This window comes from Poeciliopsis prolifica, unplaced genomic scaffold, assembly GCF_027474105.1.
Source record: "Poeciliopsis prolifica strain line A6 unplaced genomic scaffold, Auburn_PproV2 SCAFFOLD024, whole genome shotgun sequence".
Lineage (NCBI taxonomy): Eukaryota > Metazoa > Chordata > Actinopteri > Cyprinodontiformes > Poeciliidae > Poeciliopsis > Poeciliopsis prolifica.
In genome coordinates, this window is record NW_026562399.1 from 6,206,171 (window position 1) to 6,228,247 (window position 22,077).

The 22,077-nt window shown below is 43.3% G+C and overlaps 1 protein-coding gene across 1 annotated transcript in view; it reads right to left on the minus strand.

Annotated features, from left to right (window-relative positions):
- Window positions 1-20,691, minus strand: part of LOC129370554 (uncharacterized) — a 113,604-nt gene extending 92,913 nt beyond the window's left edge. Inside the window, exon 1 of the mRNA XM_055046616.1 lies at window positions 20,609-20,691. The gene's annotated coding sequence lies outside the window, so the exon portion shown is untranslated. The remainder of the gene's footprint in view (window positions 1-20,608) is intronic.
- Between the last annotated feature and the right edge of the window lie 1,386 nt (window positions 20,692-22,077).

Sequence of the window (22,077 nt, forward strand, 5' to 3'; positions counted from 1 at the left end):
AATTAATGTCATAGTGCAAGTATCACAGGAAGTCGGCCATTTTGGATAGAAGTTCGGATTTTGAGCCCATTTTTGCCGTTTACAGCCTTCATATTTGATCTATCTCCTCCTAGGGATTTTGATTGATCGGCTTCAAACTCGGTCAGTCTGCTCATAAGGCATGTCTCATCTAAAGTTATCTAAACGGTGAGTTTTTGAGTATGCTGAAGGGGGGTTAGCAGGGGTCAAAGTTCACCTACTCGCCGTAAAAAAATAAACTGTTATATCTCCTACAAAGAAACTCACACAGGCACCAAAATTATTGTTGTTGATCATCATCGGGTCTACTACAATACCCTATGGTCGAATGATGACATCACTTAGGCCACGCCCCCTGAGAACAGGAAGTGTCATGTTTTACTGTCAACGATCACTATCTGACCCCTTTGACCTCATCAACATGAAACTGTGCCCAGACACAGAAAACATGTTGGTGTGTTGAGGATTCCAACCCGACCAGCTTTGATGGAGCAGGTGGGCGTGGTGGCGTGGCGAAGTGACCTGTAACGCCATCGCCATACGTTTGGCTCTAAATTCCACATTTTCAGGCCCAGCTGCTGCAAACTCACAAGGATGGATCTTCATCCACTCCCCGACAGGAATCCATCAGAATATTTGGTGGGTGTAGCCTAATTTCTCTATAGCGCCCCCTAGAAAACTTTAAATGATCGGCCCCAAGCCATGCTTTAACCTACAAATACGAAACTTTGTACACATGTGTACCTTGTCAGGACATACAAAAAAGTCTCTTGGAGCCATGGTCTAAACCCCACAGGAAGTCGGCCATTTTGGATTCAAGTTCGGTTTTTTACTCCATTTTTGCCGTTTACAGCCTTCATATTTGATCTATCTCCTCCTAGGGATTTCGATTGATCGGCTTCAAACTCGGTCAGTCTGTTCATAAGGCATGTCCCATCTAAAGTTATCTAAACGGTGAGTTTTTGAGTATGCTGAAGGGGGGTTAGCAGGGGTCAAAGTTCACCTACTCGCCGTAAAAAAATAACTAATATATCTCCTACACAGAAACTCACACAGGTACCAAAATTACTGTTGTTCATCATCATCGGGTCTACTACAATACCCTATGGTCGAATGATGACATCACTTAGGCCACGCCCCCTGAGAACAGGAAGTTTCATGTTTTACTGTTAATGGTCGCTATCTGACCCCTTTGACCTCATCAACATGAAACTGTGCCCAGACACAGAAGCCATGTTGGTGTGTTGAGGATTCCAACCCCGACCAGCTTCGATGGAGCAGGTGGGCATGGCGGCGTGGCGAAGTGACCTGTAACGCCATCGCCATACGGTTGGCTCTCAATTTTATTTTTAAAGTTTTATTTTTTAAAATAATTTTGTGGGTTAGAGTACAAACATTCATTAATTTTGGCTAGAAATAATACAAACATCGTCATTCAGCAAAACGTTTATTCACTACACAAATGACAGCTCCGCTGAGTAAAATGGGGTCAGGTTGATGGAGTACCACTGCCCCCTGCTTGCGCAATAATGGTACTGCTGGCGCAATACCAGTATTGCGCCAGCAGGAGGCAGTGGTACTCCATCAATGAGAAAACAGATCTACGGCGAACGGCCGTCAAAACGTTTCGAGCGCGTTTGCCGTGAGATTTCCAAAAGGATAGCGGTTACATTTAACCTGAAATGTTATATGTAAGCCCTCAGATAATATTTGTTGGCTTAAAACACGGAGTAAATGTAGCGTTTTCTTAATGACTGTTATTTAATACCGCAAGTAAATGCATCAATTCCAGCCGTCTGTGCCTTACTGGTCAGTTAAGTGTAACTGTCGTGGAGCTGCTACGTCATAGCAGTCGGCCGGCGACAGCTGCAGCTGCGAAGTTTTCCTGAACATTTTGCCTGCTTTTAGGAGCCACAGAACTGGACTACGCTCAACATTTTGCTTGTGCTTTGGAGTTGGAAATCCGAACCACGCTTTTGAGCAAGAAGGCTCTGTTTGACCGGAGTTGGAGCAGTTTTAATGCGCTCTTTGCACCTGAGCTTCCGCGTTCCGGAAATACGGCTCAAATGTTTTTCCAAGGTAACAATTAATAATGTACATCGATCCGAAGCCCAAACAAGTAAGCCGGAGAAAAGTTTTAAGATGTTCGCCTCGTTATACATTCACAGATATGAAGGTGAGTTTTATTTTCTCTAAACTGCTAGCACAAGCCTGCTAGCTTGTGCTAGCAGTGATTATTCTCTGACATTTTTCTTGTAAAAATCTGCTATTTAATTATCTAAAGATTTCTCAGCCATTTTAACGGACACTGTTTGTGCCTTATTTTCAAGCATATTACGTGTGTTTATTGTTAACGACAATAAACGCAGCCGGGAGATGTGTGTGTGTGTGTGGGGGGGGGGTAGATTACAGGTCAGACTTTTTGCTTGAATTATGACAAGAAAAACGAGCCCAGAGTTTACTCTGGTATCGGAGTTCTAGTTCAGCTGACTGTTGAACTAGATTGAGAGTTATTACTTTTAGAAAAATATGGCCGTGTTGCTTAAGATTTCTGTGTTATTTCATTTTATTACTTTTGCATGCTTGTTGTGAATGGCTCATTAAGACAGTGCTTAGAGCGGTGTGTACGGCGTTAGCTTCAAGTGGTAGCTTTAACTTGTAGCAACAAATATTTACAAGCTGTCTTAATTTAGGATCGCTTGGAAATTCATAAAAACTTAAACAAAGTACATAGTATTGTTTTATTTGTGTCTTAAGTACGACTTTGTCTTTTATAGCAGTCATAGTTTCTGAAAGTGGAAAAAAAGAGCCGCATTCGGGTATACAGTTGTGACGTCAGCGCGGCAGGTGCAAAGAGCCCATTGCTGTTCGTTTAAACAGTCGTAACTCGCGGTGCGGTGAGTAATTTATTCCTTCCTGCTGGTTCTGGAAGCCGTCATGTTTGGAACAGTTATTCTGAGGAGGATGCTAACCCAATGCCTGAGGCCTGCAACGTTTTTAATGCTAACAAAGCGCTTTACTAATTCAATAAACTGAATAGTGTGTTTGATACATCCAGTTTCATACATTCAGAGTTGTTTGTTATTATGTATAGAAGATGTTTAAAATGTCGTTTAAAAAAGCTCTGAGAAAATGCTAAGTATCTTTTTACCGATCCATTGGGGTTGTAATATTTAGTTGCAGCACTTCCTGTGATTAATACCTAATTACTGGGTGGGATTCAGCCTGTGCTATTGTTCTAAAGTGCTGAAAGTTACCTGTGCTCTGTTATTGTGCATTGCCCTTGGTTTATTACTGAACAGTACGATTTATTAAACTGGTACATCTTACCCTTCACCATTTTCCTGACTCATTTCACGATAAAGTTGCACTGCATTTAGATCTCAGTTGTAATTAACATCAAGCATGTGGGTGTGGCTTAGTGTAAAACTTTCACTATTTGCCATGAAACATCAACATTAAATGACTTCCAAATGCAAGATCACAGCTGCATCACACTTCCTCTGTCTTTCTAGAGAACAGCCCTGAACACATGTCCATGGTCACTAGATGACCACACTGTAGTCCCGCCCACTTTTAAGAGGCAGTCATGTTTTTTCTGCTGTATATTTTACTGTTATTCTATAATTTATATGGATTTCATCATGTGAATACTGACTAAAAACGATAACATGATGAACTCTATGAATGCTGGCTGCTGACCGAACCGCATTGGGGTGTAGAAATGTCGAACTGCATTACTTCGCCATGTGCATATGATCGGCTCTAAATGACACATGGATCATCCGACTGGCGCCAAATTGGATACGTATGACCTTTGTTGACCTCTAAAAAGCACAACATAATTGAAATGTATTTTGACTCCACTGTGTCCCCTACATTAATCCGCCAGCTATATTTCCTCGCTAAACCAATGAATCTGCACCACATTTTTTTGCGTCGTCAAGGAGCGCCCCCGAATGCATCAATGCGTACCGCCTGGTGGACGGGCGCGGAAACTGCGCAACAACTTCTGTGTTGGAACATGGGCAGCGTTGATGGAAACTGAGCAACAGCTTCCGCGGTGCGGGCGGAGGTTGCTGAAAACTGCGTGAGAGCTTCTGTGGTGGCTGGCGTCGGGCGGCGGTTGCTTGTACCCCGCGGTGGCCAATAGGCCGGAGCGGCGCTTGGCTGCGAGGGCCGTTCGAGGCTGCTTGCAGCTTTAATTATTATTATTATTCTTCCACCCAAATGAATTGGCTTTTTGGGGGCTTTATCATATTCAAAAACTCAAACTTGGCGGAGGCCTTAAGCCTGTTTAAAATTTACGTATTTTAAAGTCGTAGCAAAAATTGCAACAGAAATGTCTCTACGGCGCCACCTAGAAATTGGAAAAACACCCTTTTTTACCCTCTGCTATTCACTTACTTTATCGTAGACACATGAAATTTGGTACACTTGTAGAGCTCCCCAAGACGCTCAAATTTACAATTAATGTCATAGTGCAAGTATCACAGGAAGTCAGCCATTTTTGATTGAAGTTCCCATTTTGACCCCATTTTTGCCGATTTTTGCCGTTTACAGCCTTTGTATTTGATCTATCTCCTCCTAGGGATTTTGATTGATCGACTTCAAACTCGGTCAGTCTGTTCATAAGGCATGTCCCATCTAAAGTTATCTAAACGGTGAGTTTTTGAGTATGCTGAAGGGGGGTTAGCAGGGGTCAAAGTTCACCTACTCGCCATAAAAAAATAAACTGCTATATCTCTTACACTGAAACTCACAGAAGCATCAAAGTTTCTGTGATTGATCATCATCGGGTCTTCTACAATACCCTATGGTCGAATGATGACATCACTTAGGCCACGCCCCCTGAGAACAGGAAGTGTAATGTTTTACTGTGGACTGTCGCTATCTGACCCCTTTGACCTCATCAACATGAAACTGTGCCCAGACACAGAGAACATGTTGGTGTATTGAGGATTCCAACCCCGACCAGCTTCGATGGAGCAGGTGGGCGTGGTGGCGTGGCGAAGTCACCTGTAACGCCATCGCCATACGTTTGGCTCTCAATTCCACATTTTCGGGCCCAGCTGCTGCAAACTCATAAGGATGGACCCTCATCCAGTCCCCAACAGGAATCCATCACAATATTTGGTGGGCGTAGCCTAATTTCTCTATAGCGCCCCCTAGAAAACTTTAAATGATCAGCCCCAAGCCATGCTTTAACCTACAAATACGAAACTTTGTACACATGTGTACCTTGTCAGGACGTACAAAAAAGTCTCTTGGAGCCATGGTCTAAACCCCACAGGAAGTCAGCCATTTTGGATTCAAGTTCGGTTTTTGACCCCATTTTTGCCGTTTACAGTCTTCATATTTGATCTATCTCCTCCTAGGGATTTCGATTGATCGGCTTCAAACTCGGTCAGTCTGTTCATAAGGCATGTCTCATCTAAAGTTATCTAAACGGTGAGTTTTTGAGTATGCTGAAGGGGGGTTAGCAGGGGTCAAAGTTCACCTACTCGCCATAAAAACATAAACTGCTATATCTCCTACACAGAAACTCACAGAGGCACCAAAGTTTCTGTGATTCATCATCATCGGGTCTCCTACATTACCCTATGGTCGAATGATGACATCACTTAGGCCACGCCCCCTGAGAACAGGAAGTGTAATGTTTTACTGTGAACGTTCGCTATCCGACCCCTTTGACCTCATCAACATGAAACTGTGCCCAGACACCGAAGACATGTTGGTGTATTGAGGATTCCAACCCCGACCAGCTACGATAGAGCAGGTGGGCATGGCGGCGTGGCGAAGTTACCTGTAACGCCATCGCCATACGTTTGGCTCTCAATACCACATTTTCGGGCTCAGCTGCTGCAAACTCACAAGGATGAATATTTATCCACTCCCCGACTGGAATCCATCACAATATTTGTAGGGCGTGGCCTAATTTCTCTATAGCGCCCCCTAGAAAACGGCAGCCCATAGGTTATGTTGTTATGAATTATTTAAATATACATTATTATAACTTTTATATATATATAAGTTTATTTTGTGGGTTAAAGTACAAACATTCATTCATTTTTGCTAGAAATAATACAAACAAAGTCATTCAGCAAAACTTATGACACAGCGAAGTAAGAACACACTGGGGTCAGTGTTGATGGAGTACCACTGGCACCTTGTGGCGATATACTGGTACTGCTAGTGCAATACCAGTATTGCGACAGCAGGAGGCAGTGGTACTCCATCAATGAGAAAACAGATCGACGCTACGTAATAACAGTCAGCCGGCGACAGCTGGAGCTGCAAAGTTTTCCTGAACATTTTGTTTGCTTTTTGGAGCCACAGAACTGGACTACGCTCAACATTTTGCTTGGATTTTGGAGTTGCAAATCCGAACCACGCTTTTGAGCAAGAAGGCTCTGTTGGACCGGAGTTTGAGAAGTTTAATGGGCTCTTTGCACCTCAGCTTACACGTTCGGGAAACACGGCTGAAATGTTTTTCCAAGGTAACAATTAATAATGTACATCGATCCGAACCCCCAACAAGTAAGGCAAAGAAAGGTTTTAAGATGTTCGCCTCGTTATACATTCACAGATATGAAGGTGAGTTTTATTTTCTTTAAACTGCTAGCACAAGCCTGCTAGCTTTCTAGTAAAAATCTGCTATTTAATTATCTAAAGATTTCTCAGCCATTCTAACGGACACTGTTTGTGCCTTATTTTCAAGCATATTACGTGTGTTTATTGTTAACGACAATAAAGCAGCGGGGAGGGGGAGAGCAGATTACAGTTCAGACTTTTTGCTTGAAGTATGACGAAGAAAAACGAGCACAGAGCTTACTCTGGTATCGGAGTTCTAGTTCAGCTGACTGTTCAGATTCAGTTATTACTTTTAGAAAAATATGGCCGTGTTGCTTAAGGTTTCTGTGTTATTTCGTTTTATTACTTTTGCATGCTTGTTGTGAAGGGCTCATTAAGACGATGTTTAGAGCGGTGTGTACGGCGTTAGCTTCAAGTGGTAGCTTTAACTTGTAGCAACGAATATTTACAAGCTGTCTTAATTGAGGATGGCTTGGAAATCCATGAAAACTTAAACAAAGTACATAGTATTGTTTTATTTGTGTCTTAAGTACGACTTTGTCTTTTATAGCAGTCATAGTTTCTGAAAGTGGAAAAAAGAGCCGCATTCGGGTATACAGTTGTGACGTCAGCGCGGCAGGTGCAAAGAGCCCAATGCTGTTCGTTTAAACAGTCGTAACTCGCGGTGCGGTGAGTAATTTATTCCTTCCTGCTGGTTCTGGAAGCCGTCATGTTTGGAACAGTTATTCTGAGGAGGATGCTAACCCAATGCCTGAGGCCTGCAACGTTTTTAATGCTAACGAAGCGCTTTACTAATTCAATAAACTGAATAGTGTGTTTGATACATCCAGTTTCATACATTCAGAGTTGTTTGTTATTATGTATAGAAGATGTTTAAAATGTCGTTTGAAAGAGCTCTGAGAAAATGCTAAGTATCTTTTTACCGATCCAATGGGGTTGTAATATTTAGTTGCAGCACTTCCTGTGATTAATACCTAATTAATGGATGGGATTCAGCCTGTGCTATTGTTCTAATGTGCTGAAAGTTAACTGTGCTCTGTTATTGTGCATTGCCCTTGGTTTATTACTGAACAGTGCGGTTTATTAAACTGATACATCTTAACCTTCACCATTTTCCTGACTCATTTCACGATAACGTCAAAGTTGCACTGCATTTACATCTCAGTTGTAGTTAACATCAAGCATGTGGGTGTGGCTTAGTGTAAAACTTTCACTATTTACCATGAAACATCAACATTAAATGACTTCCAAATGCAAGATCACAGCTGCATCATCACACTTCCTCTGTCTTTCTAGAGAACAGCCCTGAACACATTTCCATGGTCACTTGATGACCTCACTGTAGCCCCGCCCACTTTTAAGAGGCAGTCACATGTTTTTTCTGCTGTATGTTTTACTGTTATTCTATAATTTATATGGGTTTCATCATGTGAATACTGACTAAAAACGATAACATGATGAACTCTATGAATGCTGGCTGCTGACCGAACCGCATTGGGGTGTAGAAATGACGAAATGCATTACTTCGCCACGTGCATATGATCGGCTCTAAATGACACGTGGATCATCGGACTGGCGCCAAATTGAAAACGTATGACCTTTGTTGACCTCTAAAGAGCAAAACAGCATTGAAATGTATTTTGACTCCACTGCGCCCCCTACATTAATCCGCCAGCTGTATTTCCTCGCTAAACCAATGAATCTATACCACATTTTTTTGCATCTTGAAGGATAGCCGCCGAACGCATAGATGCGTACCGCCTGGAGGACGGGCGCGGAAACTGCGCAACAACTTCTGTCTTAGCACGTGCGCAGCGTTGATGGAAACTGAGCAACTGCTTCCGTGGTGCGGGCGGAGGCGCTGAAAACTGCGTGAGAGCTTCTGTGGTGGCTGGCGTGAGGCGGCGGTTGCTCGTACCCCGCGGTGGCAATAGGCCGGAGCGGCGCTTGGCTGCGAGGGCCGTTCGAGGCTGCTTGCAGCTTTAATTTTCTTTCTTTCTTCTCTTTTTTTTTCCAAGGAACGTCTTCAGCAGAATAATCTCCGAGAGACGTCTTATCGGAGGCTCATATCCGAACATGCTAATTACCCCACACACAGTTTGAGTTCATTTATTATGCATGAAATAATATAATATGATGACTGTGATAATTATGCGCACTTAGATAAGATAAAAGAGTGGTAACTAATTATGGTGAGGGAGTTGGGGAGGAAAAGTAATTATTCTTTGCAGTGCGGCGAAGTCGGGGTTCAGAAGGAAAGGGGGCCTCGGCCCGTTTTCCTCTTCCCTTCCAAGTTCAGCGTCGCAATTAGCGCCAGGCCTCGCGCCTGCGCCTCCTGATAATATTTGAGCAATATTTTTTTTCCTGATTGTTGTTTTTCGCCAGTTGAAGTTAAAGAGGAAAGTCGGCGAGAAGCCTCTTTACAGCCAACGCGTCTGTTATGATAATTAAAGCGCTTCTCGCTCCCCGAGTCTCTTCATGCGCTCCAGAAAACCTGACATGTTTACATTTCAGCTTGAAAGGCAACACGACTCGGAAGCCTCGGATCTCGACGGCGGCGGCAAATCAGAAAGGACACGGAGAGGAAGGAGTGGCGCTCGGAGTCGAGTTGTTAAATATCACCACTTCTGAAAGAAAATAATAAATAAATAAATCAGAGCTGGCGTGCGGTTAGCCTGCACCGCTGTACAAACTGATCTAATACGGAGCAGATTTCTTTGACAAATTGCGCGTCTGCCGCCACAAATCACGGGAAGCAGAGCACTGACAAGAGCTTCTCTGTCGGTGCTTTGGCTGGAATTTTCTGTGCAGAATAAACTTTTGTCTGATGGAGTGCGGCAGCATCCTGGAAACAGAGATTAACAAGGCTTAATATGTTGGCAAATATCTTTGCTCGCGTCTCGGGGAAGAAATGTCTCAGAGGGGGATTCTGGGTATTGTGCAAGAACGACACAGTCAAATGCAAAGACAAAATAATAACACAGACCTAAGATGGAGGTTGAATATCCACATTTAATCTCTGATATTGAGATGTTTAATGATGTCTCATTTTAGACTTTTTTTTTTTTTTTTTTGAGAAATTGGCTTCTATAATTGAATGTAAAATCCAGTCTTTACTCTGTTTAGTGAATATCCCGCACCTAAACTCGTAAGAGGTGGTTATAAGAGAAGCAGCCTTTGGTCTGAGCGTCTCGATGAGGCTTAGAATGCGTCTAAACAGAAGCTGTATTTCCTACTGAAACGTTCAGGTTGCTATTAACCTCTAACAGAGACGGACACTTCTGCAGGAAGATGGTTGTCCAAATCACAGCACACCACCTATCAATACACATTTGATGGAATTTTGATCAATTTCGCTGAACTCAGGCCCAGAACAGCTCTGCATTCTGGAAAAGCTTTAGCCGTGTCGTGTTACCCCCTTAACTCCTCTCAGGGTCCACGGATGCTCCAGGTGGACTCAAATGTGGAACAGAAGTTTGATAAGCGATAGCCACTTAACTAGCTTATCAAACTTTTTGGCTCTTGATTTGGATTCCCCATTTGGATTGTGGGAAATGAAGTTTCTCAACCTCGCTCGTATCCGGTTGGATTGTTAAAAATTTGCTACGCTCGACTATGAAACCTCAACCGTACCCGGATGGCGCGCGGTTCACACATGCGTGAGTGTGTGGGAGCAGTTTCAGGTTTTGGCACCATAACTGCTTAAAATGAAAAAAATAAATACATGAATTAATTATATGTACTGCTTAACATGTAGAGAATAAACCGACGCTAACTGTGCCCACATCTATTGGGGAATAGCGATCTTGCAATTTGAAAATGTTTGGTTTGATTCCAGCTTCCTCCTGCCACATATTAACGTGCCCCTGGGCAAGGCACTTAAACAGCAGCATATGTGTGCACATCTGTGAATGTGCTTTCAATACGGTTTTGATCAGAATGACTAGAAAAGAACTATATAAGTTCAGTCCAGTCATCACAGAAAACGTGTTAATCGTCTTTGTTTAAAAATACCAGTGAAATCTACATTGACTGCAGACCGGTGTTATACTGACTGCTCTCTGTCGCACGATGTGTCTCTGGCCTTGACAAATAATTCATGATCAAACGCATAAAGGGCTTTTTAACACAGTTATAGTGAATGGTTAAATCATCATTTGGATTGGCCTTAAATATGTCAAGTGTGCCAAAAAAAAAGAAGAAAAGTGAAGAGCCGAGTGACGTATCAGTCCCGTCACTGATATGCATCAGAGATAGCTCTGTAACGTGTCCCTCTCTTTTATTATTGTTTAATAAACATTTTTGAAGACATTACATTGAAAATTTTACAATAAAAACTTCTATGCCTTTGTGTAAATAATCTTATTCAGAGGAATCGACCAAAATAGTTATTGGCAGGTCAGAGCTTTCTGAAATAAGCAAGAAAAAAAATTAAAATCTCTCTTTTTGTCCACGCAACCAGACATCGATGTGATTCGTCTGAGTTGAACAGACACCACATTCAGGTGGCTTATGAGAACATGCGTCACACACTCATCCGAAAATATCCTTTTACTCGCTTCCGCTCAAAGTCTCCCTTGTTCGGCTTTTGTTAGCTCGACTGTTTGCACAGTCCGAGCCTCGGGCCAAATCTTTCACTCCGGCATGATAGCAGTTAACCCAGCACCAGAAGGGTTCAGAAAACACACGTCACCACAAAACTGCAGACTTTTCTGCCTCTCGGATCCTCAAAGACGTGGAAGTGACGTTTTCCCAGACGACGTGCTGATCCGCTCTCACCGGAGAAGAGGAAATAAAAGACAAGAACACACGGGGGCTGACAAAGGGACTGACAATCAGCTCTCTCTGTTCTCTGCAGGTTAACGTCAGCGCGGCTCGTGTTTCCTGACACTCCCAGCGAAGGCATAATGTTGTAAATCTAATGAAGTGAGGAGAGGAGAAAGCAAGGGCGACGGATACAGACAGCCGAGGCAGCGATGATAGCATGCCATGCGTTTCATATGGACAGCTGATGCTGGGAATAATTGAGCTACTGCAGAATTGCGCAGAAATGACTTCTTCACACACGCAGTCGTGTTTTCGTCACGTGTGGGAACTTCACATTGACTTTCATTCATTTCTACAGCCTAACACTTACCATAATCTTAACCGTCACATACCTAACCCTTACCTTAACCTTTACCCTAAACCCAAGGGCGCCGCCAGGAATCTTGGGCCCCCTGACAAAACATTAGATTGGGCCCCCGGTGCAGCTGCTGTCATAATATTTTGAGTCTATCTGACCCATAAAAAGCGTCACAATTTTAGAAGCTCGCAACTTGTTTTCTGGGGTTCAATACCGATGCTAGGACAATATTTGCTGCTCATGAATTTTACATCCAACAGTCCGCATACAGTACGCAAATACGTTGCTTACATTTTTTTTCCATTAGTTTCAGTTCACAGAAATGTCTGGGTTGGACACAGAAGCATGGGCCGAACATTCTGGAGAGACAATGTGCCGAGTCAGTGGACGCTCTTTCAGCAAACCACAATAGATGTCCTTAAAATCGTCACGTATGTAAAAGATAAACTCACATGAAACAAACAATGTAAATAAGTAGTGAAAAGGAAGACCAACACTTTTATTTATAATGTTGAGTTCTTTCTTTTTTGTAAACATCATTAAATGGAATTTATCAAGGCGACAACTGATCAAAGTTCTCATCATGATGAGTGATTTTTCGCAATAACTGATCAACAATATCAATGCCCATCCCTACAGTGTGTCGTTCACGTTTCCTAAAATGAAGCACAAAACTTTCAACAGCGATTCAGAGAAATACTTGAAAAGCAATTGAATAATTTGATTCAGGGGCAAATGAAATAGGCAGGTCTTAGTTTAATCTGATAGTTTAGCTTCTCCACCCATAAGTGGATTTAGTCTGTGTGTCAAAATCAATATAACTCGAACTATCGTAGAGCCGTAATACTAATAAATATGATAAACAAAGCAATATATTACGTTGTCTTAGAATCGGCTGTAACAGTTGCAGCCACTTAATTTACTCTTACATTTCAAGATTATAGTTGAAACGTCAACGTCCCATTAGCCTGCTGTGTTTGGTCAGGTCGATTTTAATCTCACGCTCCTTTTTTTTTTTTTTCCAGAATACTTTTTTGTTTGTTTTTTACACTAGACTGTGTCAGTAGACGGTCAGGTTGAGGTGGAAAGCAGGATTTCTGGCTACACAGTCAAGAGCCACGCTAACCACAAGCTAAAACTTTTATTGGAATCGAAAACCTGCAGCGCTGAGGCATCAAGGACATACCAGAGGAATGTGATTCGGGAATGGGACAGCATTTCTCTTTGAATATTTTAAGACTGACAAGGCAGGAGACGGTGGCACTTATAACCTCACCAAGGAAAAGGGTTCAACTGAGGCCTTCGCGCTCATAAAATTGCCGCACACGAGTCGTCTGCTCTTATTGTAAGTGGTTTCAGTGAAAATGCAAAAAAAAAAACATCGGCGTACAGGCTCGTGTCCTTGCCCCCTGCTCTGCACAATGCTTTGATATAAACCGCTGTTTCGCCAGCGAGTGTTTGACCAGACGTCCTCAAAGAGCACTTGTAGATCGACAGCAAGGTGCACAAATGGACCTGAATACAGAGTCACTTTGTGTTCCAGGCAGAGAGAAGGGCCGGCTGCAGACAGAGGGGGAGCGTTGTCCTTCACGGGAATGCTTTCCTAAAGTGAGGCCCGCTGACGTTCTTCAAGGAGGCGAAAGTTGCGGGAAGAGCAAGATGAAAAACTTCTGCGACGCGGCTTTTTCTATTCGGCTCGCGGCAGGTCATTTCCTTCCCTAGACTTTTTGCAGGAGAGAAATCTTTGCTCCTTCCTGCTAGAAATCCCCTTTTAGGAGGAAGGAAGTTGCTGGAGCAATAGCAGCATTTCAGAACTTCTCGGACATAGATGAAGGGATGATGAGATTACAGGTTTAAATGACAGCATTATTGTTTTAAAATCACTTATCATTTGAACTGTATAATTCAGTGTTTTATTATCACACAGCAGGTGGAATGAGACGCACCTGCCTTCAAACTTTCAAAATAAGAGTCATTTATAGGAGTTCACCAACTGCAGTTCTCAAGCCGATCACCAAACTTTTCAAAAGCCTGACCCGCCAATTCTGATCGATGCCAATACGGCTACTAGTACTAGTACTAATAACAACAATAATAGTAATGACTATAACCACTAATTAAATAATATTGACAGTAACATGCTTCAGGGAAATGGAGTAATGGTGTCGGCCTCCGTTTTCAAAGCATTTAAACAAAGCTTTGATAAATAATCCTGATGTTTTCTGGCAGATAAAGGAGAAGAAAAAAAAAAAGAGAGAGACTTTCCTGCTGCGGTAAAAGCACTGCAGAGATGAAAAGTTGTACCTGAACGCCCCGGAAGTCTGAAGTGGTCGTGGAATGAAAAACAAAACTGCTGCTGTCAGAGCTTTACGCCGTGCGGCATAAAGTTGGAGCTATTAGGAAAGAAAAAAAAGCACCCCTGATGACACTTCAGCGATTTTTCAGAGCATGACTCTGTGGGAAGTTTTCAAGAGCAGCAACAACAACATTGCGGCCTGTGCATTTATTCCTTTTGGATGAAAAGTGAAAACATAGAGCAGCACAAGTGCTTGGTGGCAGGGTTTTTTTTTTCCCCCCCTTCCTTCAATCATCTGCTGTTCTATTCAAATCAAATATATTGAGCCTCGCTCAGCTCAGCTGTTACCACGACTCCCCTATATAATAAATTCAGGATTTAGTTACAGGCTTCATATTTCTCTGCGTGAAGCTCTGCTCATTTATTGGGATTATCCACATTCCACCAGAGATCAGAACCGCGTCGACGTCGAGGGTTTCGCAGGCGCAATGTTGGAGAAGATCTTCATTTGATTGTGTGGCCCATGTTTGAATAGAGATCAATGATATCTAACAATAATGTTTTTTTTTTCTTTGTGCTCGCCGTAAAGAATATGGCAAAACCTTTTCACGGGCTCTGCGGATAACTGATATAATTTAAAGGTGCGAGCACAATGGATCTGTGTGTGTTCCTTTTTTGTTCGTAGGGAAACCTATGACTGGCTTTTTCCTCTCTGCTGCGTGACTTTTCTCAGTTTAGGCAACGCGTCCTGCTGGGTTTTATTTCCTCTGAAAAGACGAGTACAATTAGCGTACCGATCCTGAAATCATTACCTAATGACTCAAGGCTTTGTGGGACTCCTTTCATGCTGTGGCAGTCACTGTTCAAGCACACATTTGGAATTACTCTGATGATGACAGCATCTCTGAAACTTTGTCTGAGGTCTGTCTGCAGAGCGCTTGACTCAAATGTGCTAAGAGCTTTTCGGTCAATATTGGGCTCTTCTGACTCAGGGAAGTAAATCTGAAGCAGTCTGCTGGAAAGTTCACAAAAGTCATTTCCAAACACTTAATAGTAATGGGGTGTGTTTGCCATTTCCGGGCTGGTTCCAGTGTCAAAGGACACACACACACACACACAAAACTAGCATACACTTTGGTACTGACTTGCAAACAGTCTTTGGTTTCTTTTGTCTAAAGCATAGAAAAGTAATGTGATGCTAACAGATGAGAAAGATGTAGTTATTATATTTTCTGCATTTTTGAAGATTGTATTTTTTCTAACTCTGTGACATTTTATGTTCACACAGCGGCTCTTCATGCCCGAATCCGATTATTTATTCATTTATTTTTCCTAAATTCTTGGGTTTTTTTTTTGTCTTTTTGCGAAATGGTTTATGCTACTGAATGACGCAATTTCAATCACACTTCTGAATGGTTTACAATATTAAGAGCAATGTTGTGGAAACCAAAAGAGCACCACCCATCGCTCTTTTTGGGGGTGCTGTTTTAAAACTACAGTTGGTGAGCCACAGGCAGCGTGTTTGTTAGGCCACTGGCTCCATAATCAACCAGCTAATACGAGCTTGTGGTTGTTGCAGCGGCAAGTTGGGATATTACTAATAAATTTTGCAGCGTTTTGGCACTGTAGAATTTCGCGTTACATTTCAAAATAAAAGCGGTCGAGCTGTGTCTTTGTTCGAAAGAAAACTATAAAGTTGGGAAATGTGGTATTTTTTGCTAAATGCATAACGAGAACCTCGCAGCAGCCCATGACTTATAAATTTTTTTTTTTAAAAGCTGAAAAACACAAACAGTCATTCCTCGCAGTCTTTAATGACTGGAGGTAGGCGGCCGTATTGACTGGTGGGAATGAGTGTTTCCCCCTTACTGGTGTGTCGACCAGCAGCCCTGCAGAAGCACGCCTCTCTGAGCAGACGCGTCTGCAAGCTGAACGGTGTTGCTGTGATTAGAGAGAGCGGAAGCACCACACACCTCTGGCCGTTAAAACAGCGGTCACTAGAAAGCTCTGGTCGGCAGAAGCACATACCAGACACACAGGGCCGCAGATACGGTCAGATAAATACAAAGCAGGCATTTAGCATACAATAACCATAGAAAGAAAGAAAAGCCACCTCAGCAGACAGCAGTGTTTCTCTACATGAGCAGAATGACAAAGTACTTAAAAGAACACTCAACTGATTACATATTCATTCTGTTTTTAGTCCTTGTATTAAGATTTTAAAAAAAAAAAAAAAAATATATATATATATATATATATACTGATTTTGAAGTTTGCGTAGGTGGAGTAATACTGTAAAATTGTTAAACTGTGGTGTTTTTTTCCAAAAGGTTATTTCACTGTGAGAATTTCACATCAATCTATGCCTACTTACTGGGCACAGATTTTACTTTTCCATGCTTTTTCTGTTTTGCTTTCATGATATTGAAATATTCAACATTTACTGTGTTTTTGTTGTTGTTTTTTTTAATCTTTTTTATCAACTTCGTTGCAACTTTTTACACATGATCCTGATGTAAAACTCCTCTCTTTACAGATGATGATGAGGTAAATGAAGCCAACCCAACAGATGAAGGTCTTTGCTGTGCAAGTTCAAAACCGGCTTCAGCCACAAAGAAATTCCTAACGACAACAGGAGACCCTGGCTGGGAGTCTTTGGATGTAACCTCAGCTTGATGCAACGTGTATTCGCCGTCTCTGTGTTTCCACCTCGTGTCCTTTCAGAAACAGAGTATTGAAAATCGTTGACTCTCCCTGCTGTTGTTCTCGAAGCATAAATCAAGCCGGTCCACCTCTCTCTCCGACCCGCGCTCCCCGGCGGCTCAGTTAGAGCCGTGCCAACGCGGCGTCGGCCAGGCGTGCACCGGCTGTCCGTAAGCCAGAAACGGGCCCGCAGTGCTCCTCCTCCGGAGAGCAATAGGGATCAAGCGGGCTTAGCGGGCATGACCTGCGAGGCCGCGGACAGCGTGGAAGACATGCAGCGCCACACAACTGCCTTGCTGCACTATCGAACGAGGCAAAACGAGCCGGCATCACGCTGCTGACGGGCCGGAGCAGGACCTGGATGTAGTCCGCTGAGGATATGCCCCGGCCGGCGCGCTAAATCCTTATGAATAATTCTGAACAGGCCGCTCTTGCTTTCTCCAACCGGATTTAGGCCGGTTAGAGTTGAGCAGAAACACAATCTGATCGCATGCAAAGTGACGACAGCAAGTGTTAGAACGTCCAAAAACGACGTTCCTCCTCCGGTTACTGCTGGATTGAGCACTGGCCTTGCACTGAAGGCTATGATTTTAGTTTGCTTTTCTTTTATGATCATTAAAATATCAATTGACATGCCAGCTACTAAAAATATACCAGTGTACATCAAAGGGACATCGGAGACCATCCAGCTGGGCAAGTCTATTATTGGCATGCAGGGCATGGAAGTCGAAATATTAATTGACATCGAATCCAAGGAGTCCTTGGCGATTGTAGTGAGCCTCTCACGATAAATTGTCCAATAAATGATTGCGACAAATGATAATATCGCCATTTTGGGACCTATTTTCAAGTGATCAAACGATATCGGCATAATAATGCAAGCAGGTGTCATTTCTTGAGACCGCGTGACGCTGAAACTGGACGGCAATTAAACGTCCCAAAAAAAAAAAAAAAAAAACAACCAGAGGCGTAAATAAAGCCGATCATGAAGTGTCTGCAAACGAAATTGCTGTTAAAAAAAAACAACTAAAAGTCAGTGACGGCAGGAAAAACTCTTAAGACTTTTGGAGACAAAAAAGTGCAAGTCAAGACCGATGCGCTGGAGTGTAGCCTTTGGTCACCATGTCTGCTTTTTTGTTTTTATTTTTAAGAAGGACTTGAGGGGAAAAAAATCAATCATGTGAATGGGAATGACCAAGCTCACTTAAGATCACTTCAGATCGTCAGGCGATTATTGCGACAGACGTCCAAACGCTGACCTCATGTCAACATATGGCGCCAGCTGAGATGCGGAAATTGCCTAACGTAGAGATATAGATTCTGTTTATCCGGAGGAAGAGGAGCAGAAAGTGCCTGAGTGATCAGTTTTCTCAGGTTCCCTCCTTCCCCAATCGTTGCTGTGTACTGCTGGTCAGCTGGCTTCAACGCAGGAAACAAACAAGGCCTTTTCTTTCGCTTGCACACAACAACCAGCCCTGTTGAATCAGCCAATATCAATTTTTCCAACTTACTGGTTGAACAAAAACCCAGATTGGTTCAAATGTGCTGAAAACCTTCAACCAACTTTCGTTCATGTTTGGATTTTTATTGCAAGCAAGAAAATTAGAAATAACAAGACTGATAGCATTGTTACAAATGCATTCATTAAGAAGCTGTGTGGTACATATAGTGGAAAATCGTTATTTTTTTTAGTGGTGGGAACCTTAAACGGGCCAGTGTCTGTTATGTGTCAGTAAAAAGGCTGAGGGAAATCAAAACTTTTCCCTCCATAGTTTAGTTTCCTCGACTGTTTTGATCGTACATAACCAGAACCGCTAGTTTGGGACGTCTGATCTCCTCACTGTTTACTTCTTCATTTAGTACGCCAGAATCACTTTATTAGTGATTACCCCTCTCCCCGCTATCCCCGGACCGCCTTCCCCCGAAGAAACTGCAGGAATGCACGGCATCTCAGCCTCGTCGTGCCGTTTACCCCGAACAGCAGAGAAGGGAAAATGCAAATGGGGATGGAGCTTTCTGCAGCCCCCCAGGCTGCTTGTCCAATGACACAAATCATCAATTAAGATCCCAGCAGGGTTTGCTAGATCCGCTAAATTGACATGATTCCTCTTCTGAAGATGCATGCATCTGCGTGGGGTACATGACAACAAAAGAGCAAACATCTCAGAGGGTAACCGTGTGTGTGTGTGTGCGTGTGTGAGAGGAAGAGGGGCTGTTTCGACTGCTACAAGAGTCTCAACAAAGCCTCAGTTAAAACTCAAGAGTTGGTTCCTTTGAGGGTTTCTACCTGGCGACAGAGCAGGCAGTCTGAGTCTCGGCCAACCGGGTGTTTAGACACCAAAATACTTCAGGTTTACTTTTTTCAAACCCTGATATGCTCCTTGCCGAACACGGTTGTGGTATTTTCTTTTCTGCCGTCGCCGCAGGCGAAGGTAAATCTGCGCTGTAAAACGACCACAGAAATGTGGAACCTGCAGGTGGCCTCAGATCAAAGCCGAGTCGACTCACAGGAACCCTGAGGCACTCCAAAAAAAAAAAAAAAAAAAAACCTGCCACTCTGCCCTTTCCCTTTAAATCAAATCAAATCAGAAAGAGGCCCGTTCCCTGACAGTCCGCTCTGTCAAAAACATCAGGAGCAGCCAAACCCGAGAAGTTCGGGACCGAACGTACGGAGGGGAAGGAAATCTGCTGCTGGGTGGCGCACAAAGAAGGTCAGTGTTCAGTTTAGAGAGGTTTTTTTTCTATTTTTTTTTCCCCTCAGGCCTGAGAGCAAACATGAGAGCTCAATGAAGAATTCAGAAACAGCATCATACAGAATTACAGTCCCTAATGTTTAATATTGAGAAATAACACTCAACAGAACCAAAAAGACAATAATAAAAATAAAATAAATTTAAAAACACTTGAAAGCAATTTCGACTGGAAAAGTCTGATTCAGGTTATGCAATTACAGAAAATCACAAGCAAGTATAACAAACTTTTTTTTTTGATGGACTATTTTTTTTTTCATAAACACATTCAGGCAGATGTATTCACTCTTTCTAAAAGAAGAAACATAAGTCTTGTTAAAGACAAACATCTCAGCTCTGTTCAGTCTGGGGCTTGCGGGTCTTCTTTACGCGCTAAACGGTGAAACGCGTCCCGGTCAAACAGCCAGACAAGACAAGAGAACAGGAGAGCCGCTGCAGAACTAAACCGTCCTTCTTTACGCCACACCAAAAAAATTAATCAAAAATCAAAATGTTTACGGCGCAGAGCCCGGAGAGAAGGGGCCACTTCCCGCGGAAAGACGCTCACTTTACTCTGGTTTTCTGGCTGAAGCTTCATCCTCCCCATCCGCCTGAACAGACACCAACCCCGATCACATCTGCCTTCACATTCACAGTAATATTCGCTGTTATGATTAAAAATAACAAGAGCAACAAAATCATCCGGACGCAGAAGCGCAGGGGGGGAAAAAACGCTCATTCAGTCCAGCACAGACCGCATCTCCTCCTCTCTCTGTTTCTCCCCCCACCATCCTCCTCCTCTCTCCGTTTCTCTCTCTCTCCCTCGCTCACTTTTCTGTTTCTCTCCCCTCCATCCTCTCTCTCTCTCTCTCTCTCTCTCTCTCTCTCTCTCCCCAACCCCCATGCCAGCCCCCCACTCTGGCCTGGCTGTCTGACTGGGTGAATAATGTCCTGGCTCCCGTGATGGAGTGGGGTGGTTTGGGGTTGGAGGGGTGGTGGGTTGAATGGGGAGGGGAGGAGGTGGAGGGGGGGAAGAGAGGAGGAGGAGGAGGAGAGGGGGGAGGGGGGGTGGGGGAGAGGAAAGACGCTGAAGTGCAGCAGCTCTGCTCCATACACTGACACTGAAAATGAATGACAGCTTACCTGCATGCCAATCTTCATCAGACTGACACTGGGCTGACAGCACAGCCTATACTCCTCCACACAGCCGCTGACGTCAGCCGCAGCAGGCCCCTCCCACCTTCCCCTCCGTCTGCATCTACGTTCCCCCCGCCCCCCCTCCTCTACCCCCCTCTCCATAACACTCCCCCCACCCCTCCCCCCCCCCCTCCCGCTGCTGCTGCTGCCGCCTTCCAGGGTTCGTGGGAAAAAAAAAAAAAAAAAAACGGCGATCATGGGAAAAGGTTTCCGAGGGGAAAAGGCTGCGCGTGCGTCACTGCTTGCAGGACAGAACCGCAAGAGGAGGAGAAGAAGAAGAAGAAGAAGAAAGAAAAAAAGGTTTTGTGAATTCTTGACATGAATAATTTGTGATGGGAACAGCGTGTCTCCGCTGTTTGCCAACGTCAGTGCCGTCTGGAGATGAAGTTCTGAAGTGTTTATTGGGTTTTTCCAGTGGAGAGTAGAGGATACACAAGATACTGCTAGCATAAACGAAATGCTAACAGACCAATGAAAGTCAAAACACTTCCACATGCAAACGCTGCTAGTAATGACCTTTTTATTGTAATATATATATATATAAATATATATAGTATGTGTTCAGCTTACCTCAGAAGTTGTACTTGTTGTGTGACACCAGGCTGACAATTAGCAATAGTTAATTAATGTGAGTGACATCAGTGAGTGACTGAGTAGAACAGAAACTGTTAGCAGCATGATTGTGAATTTAATCTGTAGAAGTTTGATCATTGTGACGCCAAATTCCGGATTTTGACGGTTGATGCAAAACCTCAGGCTTCTGACTTGTTTCAGGAGGCATCGCAGGTCATCAACGTGAACTGGACACAAGCGCTGCGGATCACTGGCTTTGAAGATGGAATTTCTGCATTTAAAGCAGAAATTCAGCAGAGGAGCAGAAATGAACCCGACTTCTAAATCCAATATGGCTGCTGCACATGTAAAACAGAGCAATCGTAGTGGCAATTTACTGTTTATTTACACTTCAGGTCCCATTAAATTAGTTCCACTGTACATCAGTCTATAAACACACTCCTTTAGTGTTGGACTGCATAAAATGTAAACATTTGTGGATGCCAGCTTAAATTTCCAGTTGTGGCTATGGCTAACGGGGCGACAGAGCATAGCAGCTAGGGAATCAAACAGCTTTTCAGGCAAACTGACTGGAACAACAGTCAGTTTGCCGTGATTCCTGGATCTGAGTTCCAGCTTCTGGGCAAAACTGGTTGCAGTCTCTCTGTGGAGCGTGATGCTATTCTCAGATCAAAGCTTTGATTTCCAGAGCAAGTCAAACACAACATTCGGTACAACTGAAACTTGTATGTAGGACCCATGTTACAAGATTCTCAACAGACTTTAAAAAACATACAGCCAACAAATTTAATGTCTCAAAGGGAAGTATTAAAAACCAAGAAAATTTGCAATATAAATAGGGA